Source organism: Aplysia californica, unplaced genomic scaffold (assembly GCF_000002075.1).
Source record: "Aplysia californica isolate F4 #8 unplaced genomic scaffold, AplCal3.0 scaffold01278, whole genome shotgun sequence".
NCBI lineage: Eukaryota > Metazoa > Mollusca > Gastropoda > Aplysiida > Aplysiidae > Aplysia > Aplysia californica.
Window position 1 is genome coordinate 85,370 of NW_004798548.1, and position 5,407 is coordinate 90,776.

Sequence of the window (5,407 nt, forward strand, 5' to 3'; positions counted from 1 at the left end):
CAGGACGACAACATAATGAGCTACAGCCACTACTACACGTGACACAAAGCACCCAGGACGACAACATAATGAGCTACAGCCACTACTACACGTGACACAAAGCACCCAGGACGACAACATAATGAGCTACAGCCACTACTACACGTGACACAACTTGAAATACTTCTCGACCTAAAGGAGTCGAATTTGGTAACCAAGTGGCATCATTATGGTGAACGGTGTCTGTTTGTGTGGGTGGTTGGTGCACTGTGTTTGTTGTTGTTGTTGTTATTGTGTGAGTGTGTGGATGTTGTGTGTGTGTGTATGTGTGTGTATGTGAGTGTGTGTGTGTGTGTGTATGTGTGTGTGTGTGTGTGTGTGTGTGCGTGTGTGCGTGTGTGTGTGTGTGTGTGTGTGAGTGTGAGTGTGTGAGCCCCGAAGAACGTACTCTTCGCCCGGATCTGTGGAAACTCAAACTTGTCATAGGCGGCTCTCGTGTTCTCTCGTGGTCTCTTGTGGTCTCTCATTTAATAGGTCCTGGGTTCAAATCCGGGTAGCGACGGAATTTTTTTTCTCTAAAATTGTCTCCTTTCACCTCCTCTCCTGCTCTCTAGCAATGTCCTGTTGTCTGCTTTCATCTCCGCTTTCTGCCCCCACCCCCTCACTTCCTTTGCCCCCTCCTCTGGGCTCCTGACTCTTTCTGCAGCCTTTCTACTGCTTCTCCTTGGCTCCTTCTTACTATTGTCTTTCACTTCAGCCATACCCCTGATCTTCTGGTAGGAAAGATCTACACCTAGCCTTCTGTAGGCTTCGGCCGCCACCCGGGCAAAATACAAAATTTCCTACCAACTGAAAATGTTTGGTGTGTCCCGCGCGCTCATATGACCTTATGCAGTTGTGAGCGCCGTAAAACACTTACCAAAAAAAAAAAATTTAAAAAATCTTGTCATAGGACATGAACTACCAGACCGTGTGTGCACCCTATATTGCTCAACAAACGACACCCCCCCCTCCCCACCCGAAAAAACACTCATCTCTTTCCACATAAGGCTTACACAATTACTGTTGTCTTTAACCCCTTTCTCTGTCTGTCTGTCTGTCTGTCTGTCTGAAGGTGGTTTAACGCAGAGAGAGAAAGAGAGAGAGAGAGAGAGAGAGAGAGAGAGAGAGAGAGAGAGACAGAGAGACAGAGAGAGAGAGAGAGAGAGAGAGAGAGAGAGAGAGAGAGAGAGAGAGAGAGAGAGAGATGGGGGAGAGATGAGGAGAGGGGAAAGGGGGAGATGGCTTTGTCCAATGTTGGAGAAGGTATGTGTACGCTGTGTGCCATGATGAAATGTCAAGTCAACGAAATGTCCACACCAGAAACACTCCACATGTACAAAATCTTGTCTTATTGTCATTTCTATCATCGCAATCTAAATACGAGAGCGCCAGATATTTGATTAGAGTAGATTTTTTTTAAACCCAGAAAAAGATTGCTATTACAATATTAATATTATATCGAATGCCCTAAAGCTTGAAATCCATAGATGTGAACACGCGTACCAGACAGGTAAAGTTATGATTAGAACAAGCAACTATATAATATATAAACTTTGAGTGAACGTTGAACTAAATGTAAACCATAATGTGCTTGGCAACTGTTGCTTTATCCAAAAGGCTGACGATGCAGTTGTGATTACTGACCTGTGTCATCTTTGTGTCCGCAGGTTTGCACCATACATAGAAATTATTTTGTATGTTATTACGACACAATTGTGTGAATTGGGAAAGTTTATGTGGGTGCGTCGGCGTTGAAGCTGTCTATTGTTACTGAGGGAAAGTAGCGCTTACTTGAAGGTTGTCGGAAGGTTGCTGTTTGACGATTGGTATGCTCTTTGAGTGCTGTTGGGCCAATATGTCAAATAACGAACGTTACTATATATATATATATAGATCTACATAGGCCTACATGTATATACGGCGCTCGCAACTGCATACGGTCATATGAGCGCCAAGGGGTGGATGTCAACAGAGAAGTCCTTACAGGGAATCAGGCTTACTCTGCTCACCTCTCTAGCCTCAACAGCACAAAGTCTGCTTCGACTATCAAGGCACCCCAGAAATAGCGGGTCACAAGAGTGTGACAAACATACAAAAGAAGTAGAGGAAAAAATGACGATACTAAGAATGAGGAAAGAAAAAGCAGCTGTTCCCCCTAAGTTGTTTCGGCACAGTATGAGCATGCCATTGGTAAATTATCCCATTTTCAATTCTATTGTGTATAAGATTATGTTAATTATATCCCCCCTTTGGGAATGGCCTAAAGACACTTCAGTCAGTAGCACTGCTCTTTTGGGAGGGGAGGGGGTCCAAGTTTGTCCTTACAAACAGGGCCAAAGCCCGCTCCTATATAATCTAAACTGGGTTGATGGGAGCGTAAAAGCTCTCACATTTAATTCGGACAATCTTTTCTTATTTCAAACAATACAAATAGCTAGTTGTAAGTAACCTGAACATAGAAGCTCGTCCTGTATCTGGATACACATCAGTGCGGCGCAGAAATGTAGGCTATTTTTAGACATTACTTCAGTTGTGGGACCTCTGGTGTGATATTTTTGTCAAGGATGCAAGAACGTATAGAACATGAGTCGTCAGAATCTCAGGCCATGTGTGTTCACACCACTCAAGTTTTCTTCATATATATACTTTTTTATAGTAGAAGGTTTTACGGCGCTCGCAACTGCATAAGGTCATATGAGCGCCAAGGGGTGGGTGTCGACAGGGAAGTCTTTACAGGGAATCAGGCTTATTCTGCTCACCTCTCTAGCTTCAACAGCACAAGGTCTGCTTCGACTATCAAGGCACCCCGGAAATAGCAGGTCACAAGAGAGTGACAAATATAGAAAAGGACGTAAAGGAAAATGACAATAGTAATGATTAAGGAAGAAAAAGCAGCAGTTCCCTTTTGAATATCAGGCACAGTTGTGAGCGTGATATGAATCAGCCCACTTACAATTCTACTGTGCATGAACGAGAAATATCTCCCCTTTGGGAATGGCCTAAAGACACTACAGTCAGTGGCACTGCCCCGGGGGGTTAATTTTTCTTCTCTTCCAAGCCTTTGGGGTTGAAATCTGTACCAAGCCTATTTTAGTTTTGAACCATAATGACTTTGTTAAATAATAGCAGCAACAACAACAACAGCAACAACAACAACAACAACAACAACACAACAACAACAACAACAACAAAAACAGCAGCAGCAGCGGCAGCAGCAACAACAACAACAAAAACAACAACAGCATGATTTCTTTCCTCTTGTTCAGATCTACCATACCACTGGGTGGGTGGTTGGAGGGCACCACTGGTAGGTCCTACTATTTACTTCCCCTATTTTGTTTCTGTCTGTCTGTCTGTCTGTCTGTCTGTCTGTCTTACTTTTCCCTAGCACTAAATGACCATTATTGTGTCGATGTGTGCTTCTCTTTACTCAAACAAACAAACAAACAACCAAACAAACAAACAAACCACACCACTGGTATCTCCATTACCCAGCAGTGTGTCATGATCAAGAGTGCGACTGTTTATTTAATTAAGGGAAGGCACAGGTCTTCAAAATACGATGTCTGGGTCAAAATATCGATTTTCAACTTTTTTACATTTTCGGGTACCTGAATATCTGAAGAACCGATATCCCCTGATTTCTTGTTGAAACTATTTTTAAAAAATCATTTTTAAGGGCATTTCTTTCAGGGTACTTTCCTCAAAGTAAGGCCCCCACCTTAAAAAAAAAAATCCAATTAGCCGATGATTAGACAGTGACGACAACAACGTGTCCCCGCCTGACCCTAACACGACCGCTAAGTCTCTGCATAACGGACTTTGAAAAAAGCGTGCCAGTCTTCCCTTAAGTTGTTTACAGTCTGCTGATCCTTACATCCAAAAGATGTGTTGAGGAGAAAGATCTGCGGACACAGACAAGAAAAAAAATATTTAAAAAGTCGACTTTTAGAAAAATGTGGCATACGGCTTTCTTGAAATGAACCGTCGAGTTATAAAACTTACAGTAAGAGAACGAGGAAGTAGACGGTCTATAGTTTTGAAACCTACAGTGAGATCACGAGGAGTACAGTAAACCAGCTATTTTTATAAAACCTACAGTGAGATCACGAGGAGTACAGTAGACGATCTATAGTTATAAAACCTACAGTGAGGTCACGAGGAGTACAGTAGACGGTCTATAGTTATAAAACCTACAGTGAGATCAGGAGGAGTACAGTAGACGGTCTATAGTTATAGATCACGAGGAGTACAGTAGACGGTCTATAGTTATAAAACCTACAGTGAGGTCACGAGGAGTACAGTAGACGATCTATAGAAGTTCAAACACTTACAGTAAGATCAATACGGCCACACAATCATGGGAAGGCGGTCTGGTCCCTGAGGCGTTCTTGAACATGGCACGGTGACCTCAGGTAGGGAGAACAGACTTTCTAAAGACGTAGGTACCATTTCCCAATTAGTTACGCCTCGGAATGGACTTATCTTAAGACGTTAGCACCATTTTTCGATCAGTCACGTCTCGGAAGGGATTAATCTAAAGACATTAGCACCATTTCTTCGATCAGTTACGCGTTGTCAGCGACATGTCTGTAATGGTGAGAGCCGGCGTGTGACGTAAGCGACACGCACGACTGAGAACAGGAGAGAACGCTTTTGACCCCTGAGGAACTCCGGGGTTTGTGTGGGGTGCTCGTTGTTCCAGACATTCGAATCTGTTTGATCGGATGGGCTGGGGAAGTCGGACAGGCTTAAAAACGTTTATCCACCAGAAACGAACCAGCATGAATTTCATGTGACCGTTACATGATATACCCTCTACCCCCTCCTCCTACAGCAAAAACAACAACAACAACAACACAGCATCAACACCCGGTCCCAAACAAACAAATAAACAAACAAAAAGCAACACTGAAACCACAGAAAACAAAAGCAAAAACAACACAACAACTCCTCCCAAACAACAGGTGAACAACATTTGGCCACTTTTAAGGACAAGTGGACTAACCCAGATTTCGGGGGTTTCCGGAAATCTTGACCTACACCAAAAGTGGGCATTGCCCTACCTATAGGAGAAGTTTGGTTTCATTGGTGTGTATATTTGTTTGGTTATAGAGAAAACTCTCCTTGTCTTTTAAAGAAACTGAACAAGGGGCAAAAACTTTACCTTCGATTTTTCTCAAAACATCATTTTTTTGGGATAGCCCCCTTGTGCTTAAAAGCGACCGTTTTAAAATAAAAACCCAAGCAAAACACAAAAAGATTTGTTCACGATAGTTGTTAGCTTTCTTGGTCAGTGGGAAAGACATACGCAGTCGAAGAAATCTGTCTGGTAAATGGTAAAAGCGATACAACTGGGAGACCCCCTCCCCCTCCCCCTCCCCCT